Source organism: Crocuta crocuta, unplaced genomic scaffold (genome assembly GCF_008692635.1).
Source record: "Crocuta crocuta isolate KB4526 unplaced genomic scaffold, BGI_CrCroc_1.0 scaffold85, whole genome shotgun sequence".
Lineage (NCBI taxonomy): Eukaryota > Metazoa > Chordata > Mammalia > Carnivora > Hyaenidae > Crocuta > Crocuta crocuta.
Genome location: NW_027530620.1, coordinates 4224943 through 4241747, shown reverse-complemented (window position 1 = coordinate 4241747; position 16805 = coordinate 4224943). Strand labels below are relative to the sequence as shown.

The window sequence follows — 16805 nt, the reverse complement described above, 5'->3', positions numbered from 1 at the left end:
GCTCAGATTCTCTTCTTTGGCCTCTTTTTTCCAGTCCCATCTCTATGGTTTTTAACCTTGAAAACTCCTCAACTTCAACATCCAGTTCAATCTTCTCCTTGATGAACCCTTCTTTGTCCTTTCCCTCCCCTGAACACAATTTGCTCCACCTTGACTGGCTGCTATGTTGCAGGCCCTGTGCTGGCCCAGGGGTTATAAACTAAGTAAGACCAAGTTTCACCCTCAGGGGACTCATATTCCAGTAGAAGGCCTCACTGAGTTGTGGGGTTAGTCATGCCATCTTTCTGTTACCATTGTAAACTGTAGTTACTCAGATTATAACACTTTATACTGGGTATTGAGTTATTTGTATGCATAGGTATTTGAGTCTCTTGATGTTTATATTTCCAGTCCAAATTACCAAATTTTATTCTGGTTTTACACAAAGCAGGAGGGTGGATAACTTGTTTAAATATCTTGCTAACTAAGCCCCTTGCTAGCTGTGGGCTCCTTTAGAAAATGAATCCTGTATGATTTATCTTTGTGCACAGGGTAGGCACTTTATAAGTGAATGGACAAATGAATTAGTTCCTTTGTTTTTTAAGATTTTATTTTTAGGTAATCTCTACACCCAACATGGCGCTTGGATTTACAACTCTGAGATCAAGAGTCGCGTATGCCACCAACCGAGCCAGCCAGGCACCGGGAATTGGTTCCTCCCTGTTCTGAATTTTGTGATTCAAATGTCACTTCTGCAGAATCTCATATAGAACTGCCCCCTCCTCTATTTTCTGCTTTTACTTCCTGTAGACTTCCATTGTAGCATTTAGCATTTGATAATATTTTTATATGGTTGCTCTCTATTGAGATAATTTTTCAAAACTCTGTATCCCCAGTGTCAAGTGCCTGGCATAAAGAAAGTGACCAATGAAGGAAGAATTGTAATTTCTTGTTCTAGCTCAAAAATGCAAGTCCATCAAGCTAGCCTTGGAAATGCTAGTTACTGAAATCACTCCAAGTTAAAGCAACTTAATTTAAATTTTAAAACTTAAAACTTCTTAAGCAGTTAAAAGATAAAACTGTCTAGTTAAAAGGAGGGGGAGATATTTGGCCAGTTAACGAATTAACTAGTTAAAAGTAAAAGAGAACTTTCCAAGTTTTAACTTTTTAGCTAGCTAACTGAAATAAGTATCATCTAAGTTGCCTCCGTCTGAAGGATCCCTGGGACAAGTAATGCCTTTAAACCAAATCAAGACATCAGGACTCTCCGAGAATGCCTTTACGTTTCTCAGCAGTAGGTGGCGCTCACTTCACAGTGTTGACTGGTCTTACACCTGCTGGTTTTCCAAAAGACTAACTTGGGGATGGAGAAAGATGGTCTCCTATATTCATTACGTACGCTGAGGGAGGAATATATAATTGTTGTGAGGATTAAAGAGTAAGTATTGTACTAAGGATTAAGTATTTGTTAATATTTTGTCCAGCTTCTCTTGGTTAGTACTCTGGACACTTTAGTAAGTTTTTTTTGCCTGAGTAAGTGGGTTCATCAGAAGGTGGTAAAGCAAGACGTGAAGTCACTTGTCTTTTAAAAAGTAACTNGGTTTTACATTAAATAATTTTAGATACTATTTTAATAAAAATATATTAAGTGGCAAAAAAAAAAAAAAAAAGTAACTTAGGGGCACCTGGGAGGCTCAGTGGGCTAAGTGTCTGATTCTTGATTTTGGCTCAGGTCAGGATCCCAGGGTCATGGGATCAAGCCCATATTAGGCTCCATGTTGAATGTGGAGCCTGCTTAAGATTCTCTCTGTCCGCCTCTACCCCTCTTCCCTGCTCATGTGCTCTCACTCTCGCTCTAAAAATAATTTAAAGAAAACATATTTATTTAAGTAACCTTTACACCCAACGTAGGGCTTGAACCCATGACCCTGAGATCAAGAGTCATATGCTCTCTGGCTGAGACAGCCAGGCATCAGGAAGTGAAGTCATTTAACGGAGTATTTGAAAGTTTGGAATTAGGCAGAATTGGAATTCTATAAAATGGAGATATTAATGCTACTTCACTCTATTTTTAAAGCTAATGTTTGTTGAGTGCTTACTAGGCACTAGATTTAACCTTTCACGTGGATTATATATTTAATGATCACTATAATCCTATGAGGTAGGAGTCTGTCAGTTAAAAACTTCTTAGGGGTGCCTGGGTGGTTTAATCAGTTGAATGACCGACTCTTGATTTCAGCTTACATCATGATCCCAGGGTTGTAGGATGGAACCCTGTGTGGGGCTCCCCACTGAGCATGAATCCTGCTTAAGTTCTCTATCTTAGGGCGCCTGGGTGGCTCAGTAAGTAGAGTATCTCTCTTTTTTTTTTTTTGAGAGAGAGAGAGAGAGAGAGAGACTGCCTGTGCACACAAGCAGGTGAGGGGCAGAGAGAAAGGGGGACAGAGGATCCAAAGTGAGCTCTGTGCTAACATCAGAGAGCCTGATGTGGGCTTAAACTCATAAACTGAGATCATGACCTGAGCTGAAGATGCCTAACCGACTGAGCCACCCAGGTGCCCCTAGCATCTGACTCTTGATCTCAGATCAGGTTTTGGGCTCCACGCTAGTTGAGCTCCACTCTGGGCATAGAGCCTACTTAAAAACAAACAAAACAAAACAAAACAAAACAAAAAACTAATCCTTCCTCAAAATCCTACATCCCCCTGTAGATGCTGCCCTTGCCTATATTTCACAGACAAACTCCTTGTTAATACTAACTGTCCCTGTCTCCTCACCTCCTCTTATAGTTTACACTGTGAGCCCTTCAGTGTGGCTTCCACACACATCGCACCAACAAAACAGTTTTCTCTAAGGTAATTCCCAATTCCATGTTTTCATTCTATGCTGAACCTCCTTATAATATTCTCTTCTCTTGACTCTGGTGGGCCCACAATACATGGATTTTCAGCAAGTGAGTAAAGGTGGGTTATAAATGAGGCTGTTTTATTGAAGGAAAGGGAAAGACTCCGTAATCCTTAGTTCCTTTTCTTTCAGTCCTTCCTTGGTCATCAGTAAGGTGAAGATGAAGAGTGTTGGTAAAATGTGTGTCTATCGTGAAGTAAAATAAAGACAGTTAAGCTAGTTTTGTGCGGTGTTTCCCCTTTTCTGGTAAGAACAAAATACATATTCATATATGAGCTATGAAATCTGAATTGAGTAATTTCAGTGATTCCACATAGGAGTTAAAAGTTCTTAAATTTGCATTTAAAACTGCACTGCACACTCTCAACAATAGCTAAAACATGGAAAGAGCCTAAGTGTCCATCAACAGACGAATGGATCAAGAAGATGTGGTTTATCTATACAATGGAATACTACAGGGCAATGGGAAAGAATGAAATCTGTCCATGTGTAGCAACATGGATGGACCTTGAGGGTGTTATGCTGAGCGAAATAAGTCAGGCAGAAAAGGACAAATATCATATGTTTGCACATATAGGAGGATTAGGAGGAACTTAACGGAGGACCATGGGGGAGAAGAAGGGGGGAAATGGTGCGGGAGAGGGAGGGAAGCAAACCATGAGAGACTCTTGAATGCTGAGAACAAACTGAGGACTGATGGGTGTGGGGGGGGGGCAGATGGGCATGGAGGAGGGCACTTGTGGGGATGAGCACTGGGTGTTATGTGGAATCCAACTTGACAATAAACTATTTGTAACAAAACAAAACAAAAAAACTGCAGTGCACAATATAAAGATGAGTGGTAAAATTCATGCTAATAATTTGAAATTTTAATATTTCTTTACTCTGAATGACATTAAATAGCAAATTAAAAATGCCATGACAAGTTGAGAGAGGGACCTTGGAATAAAGGGTATTACATTTTTAATATCTTTAAGAGTACATTATTCTTACTTTTTGAACAATGGGCCTTTCATTTTCATTTTGCACCAGCCCTCAAATTACATGGCCCTGTTCACAGCCCTAGCTCAGGAGTGGTAAAACAGATCTTCAGTTTCTATAACTCAGTTTGATGTCTGACTCTGAACCCCTATTGTGCCTGATGCAAAACTTGATTGCTCCCATTCAGGGAAATTCAGTTCAATTCAGTAACTTCTTTGTCAGCCTAAGGTTCAGAATTCAGATTTGGGTTCTATCCATCCCCAAACAGTCTCATTTGTCTCCCTAGGTTGGTATGTAACCATAGAGGGAAAGCAGTTTCTGGTTTGTCATCATCCTTAGCCAGCACCGGCTGCAGATGTCAGTCTTTAGTGTCATCTTTCTTTTTCTAATTTTGTTTAATGTTTCATTTATGTTTGAGAGAAAGAGACAGCGTGAGCAGGGGAGGGTCAGAGAGAGGGGGAGCCACAGAATCTGAAGGCAGGCTCCAGGCTCTGAGCTGTCAGCACTGAGCCCGACGCAGGGCTTGAACCCTAGAACTGTGAGATCATGACCTGAGTCGAAGCTGGATGCTCAATCAACTGAGCCACCCAGGCGCCCCTAGTGTCATCTTTTTTTATCAGTGTCGGTGTCCACTGCAATTGATAATCACATGCACGAGATAATGACAACTTAACCGGGGATCTTTTCTAAGCTCTTGATTTATTTCACTCATTTAATATGCACAATAATCTTATAAGGTAGGAACTATTATTACATCCATTTTATAGGTGAGAAACCAAGGCAAAGAGAGTTAGGCAAATTGCCCAAGGTCACACAGCTAGGAAGTAGCAGACACACTGGTTTTAGTACCTAGTGTTTTAAATAAACCCTGGACTACTTCTCTCAACCTCATGTTCCCCAAAGGCCTTACTTGGTCATGATAAATGTTTTTGGTTTTTGGTTTGTTTCAATAATATAGTGTTAAATTTGATTTAAAAATTTAATTCAATTTTTAAAATTTTTAAGAGTTTGGTCTATAATTTTATCTTCTGATTTCAGTATCAAAGTTATACTAGTCTCATAAAATGAGTTGGTTAGCCTCATAAAATGAGTTGGTTAGCATTCCCTCTTTCTAGTTTGTGAAACAATTTATAAGAGCTTTATTGCATGAAGCTTTAGAAGAGCTTGGCAGTTATGTTGTTTGGGCTGGTAGATTTTTGAGTGTGGGAGAGACCTATTTAACTAGCTTCCACCAAGTGCACATTGCGTGCTAGACATGAGGCTCATGCAGGGAGCACTGTCTGGCATCTGACCCTTAATGTCAAAGGTGCAGAGTGCAGGTAGCAGAGGTGAGGCAGTGAGGTTTCTGCTAGGGCCATGCCATGGTGTGGTTAGGCAGTTTTCCTGGTTATATGGGCCCTGAATACTTCGCTGCTAGCTATGTTCTATACAAGCCTGGCTCTCTGGCCCCTCCTGGAGAATCAAGGAACTACCTAATACCTTATTAGTTCTCTTCTGCTCAAATTAGCTTGGGTAGACTCTGTTGTCTGCAGCTAAGAATAAACTTAAGGACATAATACATGGTCAGTTTTTGTATATTTATACTCTATTTAGTATTAATTTTTAGTTCACTTGAGTACTCGTGTCTGATAAGAATATATTAAAATATAACATACACAATACTGAAGAAGGACAAATCTGGAGGATTGACGCTACTCAACTACAAGACATACTATAAAACTACAGTAATCATGTCAGTGCAGTATTGGCCAGAGTAGGGGGAAAAAAACCAGACAGAGAGATCAGCGGAACAGGATAGAGAGTGCAGGGGCATCTGGGTGGCTCCATTGGTTATGGGTCCAACTCTTGATTTTGGCTCAGGTCATGACCTCACGGTCTTGAGAACAGACCCACGTATCTCCATGCCCAGTGTAGTGCCTGTTTGGGATTCTCTCTCTCCCTCTCCCTCTGGCCCTTGCTCACTTTCTCTCTCTCTCAAAAAGAAAAAAAAAAAAGAAAAAAAAAGAATAGAGAGCTCAGAAATAGACCCACATAAATACAGTAAGCTGATCTTCACAAAAGAGCAAAGGCAAAACAATGCAGCAAAATAAGACTTTTCAGCAAATGATTAACAGTTGGACATCTACATGCAAAAAAAAACAAAAACAAAAAAACAAAAAAAAGAATCTAGACTCAGACCTTCCTTATATTCTTCACAAGACTTAATTCAAAATGGACTAGAGACCTAAACGTAAGATGCAAAACTATAAAACTCCTAGAAGATAACATAGGAGAAAATCTAGAAGACATTGGGTTTAGTGATGACTTTTTCAATGCAATGTCAAAGACAGAATCCATGAAAGAAAGAATTGATAAGTCAGACTTCATTAAAATAATTTTTTTTTCTCTGCAAAAGAATGAAAAGGTGGCCATAGACAGGGAGAAAACCTTTGCAAAAGACACATCTGATAAAGGACTATACTACCCAAAGTATACAAAGAACTTTTAAAGCTCAACAATAAGAATACAAACAACTTGATTTTTAAAAATGGGCCAAAGACCTCAACAGACACCTTACCAAAGGAGCCATACAAATGACAAGTCAACATACGAAAAGATGCCCCACGTCTACATACCTGTTAGAATGGCTCAAATCCAGAAAACTGGCAAAAGGCTGGTGAGGATATGGAGTAAGAGAAATTCTCATTCATTGCTGGTAGGAATGCAAAATGGTATATTCACTTTAGAAGATAGTTTGGTGGTTTTTTACAAACTCCTACCATACACTCCCATGGCCATACTCCTTATTATTTACCCAAAGGAGTTGGAAGTTTATGACCACCCAAAAACCTGCACCCAATAGCCCAAACATGGAAGCAACCAAGATGTCCCTCAGTAGGTGGATGAATAGGCTGTGCCACATCCAGTCAGTGGAAAATTATTCATCATTAAAAAGGAAGGAGAAATCAAGCCATGAAAAGACACCAAGCAAACCTGAGTGTATACTACTTAGTGAAAGTGAAAGAAGCCAATCTGAAAAGGCTACATATTGCACAATTCTAACTATATCCCAGAAAAAGTAAAACTATGGAAATAGTAAAAAGATCAGTGGTTACCAGGAGTTAGAGAAGAGATCAAGATGAACAGGGGGAATACAAAGAACTTTGAGGGTAGTGAAACTACCCTGTATGATGCCATAAGGGCGGATACATGTCATTATACATTTGTCCAAACCCATAGAATGTATACCACCGAGGGGCACCAGGGTGGCTCAGTCAGTTGGACGTCTGACTTTGGCTCAGATCATGATCTCACAGTTCGTGGGTTTGAGCCCCTTGCCGGGCTCTGTGCTGACAGCTCGGAGCCTGGAGCCTGCTTTGGATTCTGTGTCTCCTTCTCTGTCTGTCCCTCCCCGGCTCATGCTCTGTCTCTCTCTCTCTCTCAAAAATGAATAAACATTAAGAAAAAAAAAAAAAAAGAATACACCACCAAGAGTGAACCTTAGTGTAAACTGTGGACTCTAGATGATAATAATGTGTCACTGTAGATTCACTGACTGGAAAAAATGTACCACTTTGGTAGGTAATATTGATAATGGGGAGGCCATACATGTGTGGGGGCAGAGGGTGTATGGGAAAACTGTATACCTTTTCTTCAGTTTCTCTGTGAACTTAAAACTTCCCTTAAAAATGAAGTCTATTTAAATTAAATACATATTTATACAACATACTATGTTAAGTTCATTTAAGTACATGATTTGGGGGGAGGAGGATTATTCCTTTTATTATTTAGGTACTGCCCTTCTTTGTCACTACTTATTACTTACAGCCCCGAATTCATTTTTATCTAATGAAATTTTGCTACACCGGCTTTTTCTTTATTACTATTTATATTAGTTAGAATTAGGTTCAGCTGCAAAGAACTGAGAACCAAAATAGTAGTAGCCTACGTGAGAGAGATTTTCCTCTGTTACATGGAAGTCCTGAGATGGGCAGCTGGGAGCTGGCACAGTGGCTCTGTCTCACATCCCTGGGCACCTAGCTGTTCCAGCCTCACTAACCAGCCGTCCACAAGGCCTGGCTCTCATCTGCACGGTTCTCCCCCGCTGCACTAGAAGCCTCATCAGCATAATCTTGTCTCACGCTAGCAGCAAGAACATCCCCCTGTGAGATCAGACCTTGCTGCGTTCAAGACGGTGTCTGGGCCCTTGATCACCCCCCGTTGTACATCCCAGCTCGCCCTCTAATATCCCAACCGTTCAAGTCCACTTGTCCCATCTGTGTGACATGGCCAGTTCTGCCCACTCTACTCTCCACAAGCACAAAACTGTGCCATCTTCTCTTGATCCCAACCTTCCTTCCCTCCCCATACCACCACCCCAATTACCATCCCATTTCTTATTTTTTTCATTTTTTATATGAGAGAGAAAGAGAGAGAGAGAGAGAGAGTGTGTGTGTGTGTGTGTGTGTGTGTGAGGGGGTAAGGGGGAGGAAGAGGAAGAGAAAGAGAGAATCTTAAGCAGGCTCCATGCTCACTGCAGACCCCGATACTAGGTTTGATCCCATGACTCTAGGAATATGACCTGAGCTGAAATCAAGAGTCAGAAGCTCAATCCACTGAGCTGCCCAGGCACCTTACCATCCTATTTTTTTAATGTTTTATTTATTTATTTTTGAGAGAGAGAGAGAGAGAGAGAAGAGAGCAGGGGAGGGGCAGAGAAAGAGAGGAAGCAGAGAACCCGAAGCAGGCTCTACACTGCCAGCACAAAGTCCAAGGCAGGGCCCGTACCCACAAACTTTGAGATCATGATCTGAGACAAAATCAAGCCCAATTGACTGAGCCACCCAGGTGCCCCAAAAGTAGTCATTCCTCACCATCCTCAATTTTCTCTCCTCTTATGCTCCTCCAAACCCACTCCACTCAGGCTTTGTCCCAAGTCACCACTGACACTTCTCCCTCTTTGTTAAATCTGGGCTGAATCCACAGTCTTATCTGCTGGTAGATAAGGCTCCTCTGGGGCCAGAAGCAGCAGGACCATCCCCCATGGGGCCTGCAGGGGAAGGGAGCCTGCCTGACCTTCCCAAACTCACCAGCCGTCGATCTGCCAGGGCCATTTGGTTTCACGGACATCAAGTCTCTCCAGTTAACTTTTAGAAGTTACATGGTGGGGCCTGTGCTTCTGACTACCCACAGGGCTGCAGGTATGAAGACCATGGTTGGTGAACTCACCTGCCGTTTGTCCAGAAAACATGCAGGCTGATGTAGTGACCTCAGCTGCAAGCACTCCAGGGAAGCCCAGCCTTCATGGAGGCTCCTGCTCCAGCCCAGGTGATGGAATCAAGGCTGAGCAGGGGGCGGAGGAAGGGGAGATGGGAAGGAAAGACTAATTGTTCTCACCAATCTGTCTCACAGGGAGAACAACATTTAAGAGGGCTCGATACTTTCAGATCCTGTGCACTTGGAATTTGCAATAATCTGAGCACGGGCATTGTGATCTTTTCTTTGCATGCTCTACTCTTTTAAAGCATTCATCAAATAAAACGAGAGTTGTCCAGCTGGGACCCCTTAAAACTCACTCTTTATCTCAATCAGTCCCGACCCAGACTCTGGGATCGCTCCCAGCTTCAGGTCTGAGGACTCTAAGGGGTTTTTACCAGAACTCTAGTTCCCTAAAATTATAGACTGAGTCCTAAGCCTGACCTTCATGACCCGTTGGTACTTGAGTGCTAGCTCTGTGCTAGGTTCCGTGTTAGGGACTGGGGTACAAATGTAAGTAAGACATGCGTTCCTGTCCTGTCCTCCCCCAAACACAACCTCATGGATATACAAAGAAACTGACACATGCTTTGATAGGCAAATGCACAGAATATATTATTTGCCAGAGAGGAAGGCCTATGTTTGGACCTTGAAAGCTCCTCCCCTCCCCCCCAAACGCACACCTCCTTTGCTTGTGGATGGTGGCCTTCTTGCTGTGTCCTCATATGGCCTTTCTTATATGCACGTGTGTATCCAGCATCTTATCTCTCTGTGTTCTACTAATCTCTTCTTATAAGGACACCAGTCAAAGGCCACCTCAGTCCATTCCACATATTACATAAGAGTCCTAACAAAGACTTGTATCGGGTCAGTGAGTACTATGTATAAGTCTACATATATGACCTGTGGGTTAGGGCCTCCCCTAATGACACCATTTGACCTTAAATACCTCTTGAAAGGCCCTATCTCTAAATGTAGTCACATTCTGAAGTACTGAGGGTTAGGGCTTTGACATATGTATTTTAGGGGGAGGGAGACATAGTTCAGCTATAATAGTGCTCAACAGAGATTGTTTTTAATGAATGAGTAAAGCTTTAGATATTAACAGATTAACTAGATATCCCCTAAATAAATTTTTATTAATAGACCTCTAAAAAATTCCCCCAATGTTATCTTCCAGGAAGCACAAAGGTATAGCAATGAGGAGAAAAACACATAAACCCACATGATGTAAGGTTAATGACATAATCACTTACCATCTGTATGCAGAAATCTTCAAGACTTATAATGACATTGGTTGAAATCATCCTCGCTGAAGCACAATCCACCTTACATTTAATTCTCTCTTAAGGTTTGATAATAAACCATGGGGATCAGTCACTGGAGAGATATTTCAGAGGCTTTATGTTTTCCTGTGGAATATAAATGTTGCCTTGTGAATACAAGCTCACATGGTTCCCTGTGTGCTCATTAATATTTTGGAATTGGTCAATCAACTTAAGACTCATCTAAATTCAAAATCAAATTCTGTAGTGAAAGGGTGTAAATTACTCATCTAGGATAGACCCAAAGGTGATGGGCAGGTCATTTTTTTTTTTTAACAACATATTCCTGAGGAGCTGGACTTCACGTATCAGCTCTTAGCATTCCAGTTTTAGAAAATACATTTCTACTGTCCTCCCAAAGTTCACATTATAGTTCCATAGCTTACATATGAAACATTCTGGCTCTATGTTTTATTACAGTTCATATATGTAGACTTATACATATTACTCATTAGGACTCTTCTGTAGCACGTGGAATGGACTGAGGTGGACTTTGAGCCTACCCTTCATTCATTCTGAAAGCAACACCCTCCAGGGGCGCCTGTGTGGCTCAGTCGGTTGAGTGTCCGGCTTCGGCTCAGGTCATGATCTCGCGGTTCATGGGTTCGAGCCCCGCATCGGGTTCTGTGCTGACAGCTCAGAACCTGGAGCCTGTTTCAGATTCTGTGTCTTCCTCTCTCTCTGACCCTCTGCTGCTCACGTTCTCTCTCTCTCTCTCAGAAATAAATAAAAGATTAAAAAATATTTTTAAAAAAATGAAAGCAACACCCTCCAGAAGGCTCTGGGTTCTAGTCATCACACTCTTATGCTACTTTAGACCCTATTGAAAAGTAGTGTCATTGTGGGGGCGCAGTGAGGGGAGGGTAGTAAATACAGCAGTCTCATGGGCCTGTGATTTCATAAGGATTCTATCATAAAATAAGTATATACATGTATATACTATACAGTATATAATTTCCCACCAAGACCTTCTCAACCTCCTGAGACCAATTCCACCTGGCACAGCTCACAGTTTTCCATCGTCCATAGGTGAGCTTGGGCACTAACAACTGGAATAGCCCTCATCCATCCATGAGTCAGCTATCAAGACCCTTAAGGTTTTAGTGCTCCAAGAGTAAACTTACCACCACCCTCTGTCTGCCACCAGAATGGTAGCCAAAACTGGGCTTTGTGCTAAGAAATCTAAGCATCCTAATGGGCCTTCAGCTAGAGCTTCCAGTTTCTCCTTCTGTTCGATTTCCACAGGGAGAAATACCAGGCCCTTCTAAGTATTTTCACAGATGAGAGATAAGCCCTTTTAAAGAAAGTAAGTTCCGTGGTTGTAAATGGTAAATAATATGGATGAGCAAGGGTTGGCAGGCCAAATTTGCCTGCTGCCTATTTTTATAAAGGTTTTTGGGGACACAACTGTGTTCATTCACCCATGACTTGTGTATTGCTTCTTTGGTACCACAAACACCAAATTGAACACTTATGACAGAGACCAAGTGTCCCACAGAGCTGAAAATATTTACTATCTGGACCTTGACAAAGTTTGCTGACGTCTGTGGTTTGAGCACACCTTGACTTCCTTCTTCTAACAAGTAATGGATTCAAGCTACCCAATGTATTAGCCCAGGGCTCCCAACTTTGCCTTTGACAGCTGATTATGGGAAATTATTCTCAATTTTTACTATAAGATTTTTTAAAGTGGCAGTATAATTGGTTATTAGGGTCCCCAAGACAGACTCACAGAATGTACAACTTATAATGGAAGGAATCCATTCACCAGCACTAAGAGATTTGCTCCAGGCAACTGCTAAGAATACAATGAGTCTCATCACTAAGTTGTTCCTGGAAGCAAGGACAGCCCCTCCCCTCACCTTATGGTCCAGTGAAATTCATATACAATTTTTTCCTCTGTCTCTGGTTTTTATAGATGTGGGCGATTACTAATAGGTAACCCTAGGGTACCTTGTTTTTACCTCCACTTCCTGGGTCATGAGGATTGAAGGGTCCTGAAGGGAGCCTGGCTTTGTAGGAATTATTTTTCCAATCATGAACACAATGGAGAACAATCCACTTTACGATCGGACTCAAATCTTAATTATCAAATAAAATAATGTTAAAAAGTATATTAGGAGACCAATAATCAAAACCAACTTTCTCTAGAGCAATATTTTCCTTAATCTTTTTGTTGTTGTTATTGCGAGTCTAAGGAATCTTTTTTGACAAATTTTCCAAATCACTCTCCTCTTCATAAAGTTTTAATATCATAAATATACTATGTATCTATTTATATAGAGAACGATGGTTATTATAATATCTAAGATTTTATCACTCCCATTTGAGAACACATACTCTATCTAGAAAAACTGACTAAGAAACTAGGAATCCAAGGAATTATCCAACATAAGATCATCATTTTTAATCCATCATCCCATTTTTTTAATCTGGCTTTAGGAATGTAGTTGATACTGTGGCTCCCCTACACTTCCCCCTTTTGGGTGATTTTCCAGGGACTGGTGTGGGCTCAAACCCCCTTGTATATAGTAGGGGCCAGAACTACTGTCAGAGCACCATTAACAGTTTCTTATCAGGTCTTTGTTCACTTAATTCCACTTTGAATTCTTGTCAATCATTTTTGTTTACCAGATATACTTGACTCATTACCAGTTAAAAATACTGAGGGTTGATTAGGGGTTGGGGTTAATACAATATGATTGAGAATGTTCCCTGTATGAAATTGAGGCTATACAGACTTGTCAGGAAAAAAAAATCAGAACTGGCACATACCCCAAGGCAGTTTCCTTGAGGACACCTCTCCATCAGTCTAGTACTCCTAACCCCAAAGGAGAGCTAATCCAGCATAAAGGTTCTTGTGGTAAACCTAGAAAGGAACCGGTCTAGAGGCAAGTAGGAGGACAGACAGACTCAGGAGAGATGTAACCAAGAAAAAATAAAGCATGTAAATTGTCTCATGTGTTTAACCATCTTAAGAGACTTATACTTCAGTCCCAAAGTTTGAATATGAAATAGTGATGTTTATCTAGAAAATTTAAAAAGTAATAATAATAATACACTGCATTGTTCAATTTGGAATAATACATAGTTTTAATAATGTTAACACTGAATTAGGCTGGAGCATATATTTGTTCTTAGTATTTCCATTTCCTATTTTGTTTCTCCAAGAATACTTGAATATGTCATTTAGCACTTGTTGATATTTCTCATACAGAAATTATATTGACTGGCCATTTATTCCTACCCCCACCCTATGAATCGTCATGATCATTTAACTAATGCCATCATTGGTAAAGGAAAAGGCTGTGACTTTCTCTCTAAAAGAGGACCCTTCCTCATATCAGAAACACAACTGCAGAGGAACTGAGTATCAGCCCATAAAGAAGGATAGCCATCCCCATCACCAAGACACCCTATGGTATCCCTGATAGTCTGGATGTCAATGAGCAACCTTGAAACTTCCAGATTTGAAAATGAGATTTCCCCCAGTAAAACAGTATCATTGGATTGGGGTTGGGGTGGGGAGCTGATGTCTCATCAAGATTTTTTTTAACTGAGGCTTTAGGAGCTTGAAAGAATTATTTCAATATTTTCTTATCACACGTGTTATTCTCCCATGTTGCTGCTATAATAATTGACTAAAAACACAGTGGCTTAAATTAACACTAATTGATTATCTTAAAGTTCTGGAGGTCAAAAGTCTGAAATCACTTTCAGGAGGCTAAAGTCAAGGTATCATCAGGGCTTCATTCCTCCTGAAGTCTGTAGGTGAGAATCCCTGCCTTTCCACATTCGACAGGCTACCCATGTGTCTTGGCTTCTTGGTCCTCCTTTCATCTTCAAAGCCAGCAACTGTCCCACTTTGATCCCTGCTTCCATTGTCACAGTTTCCTTTCTCTGACATGTCTGCCTTCCTCTTATAAAGCACCCACCTGGATAATCCAGGATAACCGCCTCAGTTTAAGATCCTTAATTTAATCACACTTACAAAGTGCCTTTTGTTTTGTTTCTTTAAACTTTAAAAAAGGGGAGCCTGGGTGGCTTAGTCGGTTAAGCGTCCGACTTTCGCTTAGGTCATGATCTCGCGGTTCGTGGGTTCGAGCCCCGCGTCGGGCTCTGTGCTGACTGCCAGCTCAGAGCCTGGAGCCTGTTTCAGTCTGTGACTCCCTCTCTCTCTGACCCTCCCCTGCTCACGCTGTCTCTCTCTCCTAGAAATAAATAAAACATTAAAAAAAAAAAAAAAAGTTAAACTTTAAAAAAATATTTTTTAACGTTCATTTATTTTTGAGAGAGAGACAGAGTGTTAGTGGGTGAGGAACAGAGAGAGAGGAAAACACAGAATCCAAAGTAGGCTCCAGGCTCTAAACTGTCGCACATAGCCCGCCACGGGGCTCAAACCCACCAGCTATGAAATCATGACCTGAGGCGAAGTTGCAACTTACCTGACTGAGCCATCCAGGTTCCCCTAAACTTTTTTTTTGAGTGTTTATTTATTTTTGAGAGAGAGAGATACAGAGTGTGAGCGGGGAAGGGCAGAGAGAGAGGGAGAAACAGAATCTGAAGCAGGCTCCAGGCTCTGAGCTGTCAGCACAGAGCCTGTTGTGGGGGCTCAAACTCATGAACTGCAAGATCATGACCTGAACTGAAGTTGGATGCTTAACCGACTGAGCCACCCAGGTGCCCCAACAAAGTGCATTTTGTTATGTGAGGTAACACATTCACAGATCTGGTGGATTAAGTCATGGGGGCACCTGGGTGGCTCACTCGGTTGAGCGTCCAACTTTAGCTCAGGTCATGATCTCACAGTCTGTGGGTTTGAGCCCCACGTCAGGCTCTGTGCTTACAACCCAGAGGCTGGAGCTGCTTTGATTCTATGTCTCCCTCTTTTTCTGCCCCTCCCCTACTCATGCTCTGTCTCTCTCTCTCTCTCAAAAATAAACATTTAAAAAAAAAGACATGGACATTTTTTAGGGGTGATTATTCTGCCTGCCATGCTGCAGGCTCCAGGTAAATTCTGGTGGTGGGAGTTGAAAAAAGTGGCACCAAATGGAGGGGCTATGACCACTACTCTCTCACCCCAGGTCTAGAAAAAAATACTCAGGTCAACCATGGCTCAGGGTTGACTTCACAGTGTGTCTCCCACAAATAATTCCAACCCAGGTATTTGGATGCCATTCATGACCTACCTCTGTCCTCACTTGACCCAAGGAGATTTGTTTAGACTAGCAATTCCACCATCTCTGCAGATCTTCAGTTCTCCAAATAAACTTCTGGAGCTTTGCCTCAGCCTGTTCAGCATACCATAGAGAGTCTGACCTGAAAGACAGGGACATTTAATTTGGCACTTACTTTATGACACCCTCACCTTTTTTTTTTTTTTAACGCGTAAGGATGTTCATTGCAAGGTTATTTACAATAGCAGAAGAACCCCCACAACAACCTAAACATCCATCAATAGGGGCCAGTTAAGTAAAATGTAGTACAAAGGAAGAGCCACATCCAGTCACTAAAAAGAACATGGTAAGTCATTGAGTGCTATTATGGAAAGCAATCCAAAATGCCATTAATTAAAAGAAAGCAAGACACAGATCATAAAAAGGTCATTATGCACACAACTTTTAACGTGAACATCCATAGTACTTTGCAATTTATAAAAACGTTATATCCATTTATCCATCAATTAAAGCTCTTTTCTCCCCAGATCACAGCCTCTTTCTCGACCAGCTTTTTCCTCTCAGCAGGTAGAACTAGTTCCAGAGTAGCGTTCCCCAGTCCTTTTGATGACATGGCACAGAGAGATGATAATGTATGCAGGACATGCTGAGGATGAATTAGATGAGGTTGCACATGCCAGACGCACCCTGTGGTGGGGGAGTTCCAATACCCAAGCAGGGGTGGAGGGGAGCAGTGATCAGTACAGGTATATTATAGCCCATTCCTAGTATGCTGGTATACTGCTTAGAAGCATTTCCTTTTTTTTTTTTTTAATTTTTAATGTTTTTTATTTATTTCTGAGACAGAGAGAGAGACAGCGTGAGCAGGGAAGGGTCAGAGAGAGGGAGGCACAGAATCTTGAACAGGCTCCAGGCTCTGAGCTAGCTGTCAGCACAGAACCCGACGCAGGGCTCAAACCCACGAATCATGAGAACATGACTTGAGCTGAAGTCAGACGCTTAACCGACTGAGCCACACAGGCGCCCCTAGAAGCATTTCCTAAAGAGTCCTGGTAGCTGAAGCCTTGGGTTGCACACAGAAGGGATTGGCCTGGGAAGGAGCCAGAATCTTGTCCTGGCACTTTCTGGGTCAGTGAGAAAGACAGGGCAGCATCAAAGGAGGGGAGGGATCTGTGGTGTTGACCTCAGGCCGGGCAGGTTCTGG

At 41.7% G+C, this 16805-nt stretch overlaps 1 protein-coding gene across 5 annotated transcripts in view; it reads right to left on the bottom strand.

The window, feature by feature from the left end:
* The window catches only part of USP1 (ubiquitin specific peptidase 1), a 110314-nt gene that overhangs the window by 42811 nt on the left and 50698 nt on the right, over positions 1–16805 (bottom strand). For 2 of the 5 annotated variants that reach the window (XM_077768095.1, XM_077768093.1), the window contains 3 exons: positions 15614–15743; positions 10356–10511; positions 6480–6556 (listed from right to left, as the gene is read on the bottom strand). The gene's annotated coding sequence lies outside the window, so the exon portion shown is untranslated. Of the gene's footprint in view, positions 1–6479; positions 6557–9072; positions 9089–10355; positions 10512–10927; positions 11022–15613; positions 15744–16805 lie in introns of those variants that run through there. The other 3 variants (XM_077768097.1, XM_077768096.1, XM_077768094.1) reach the window with 3 other exon arrangements.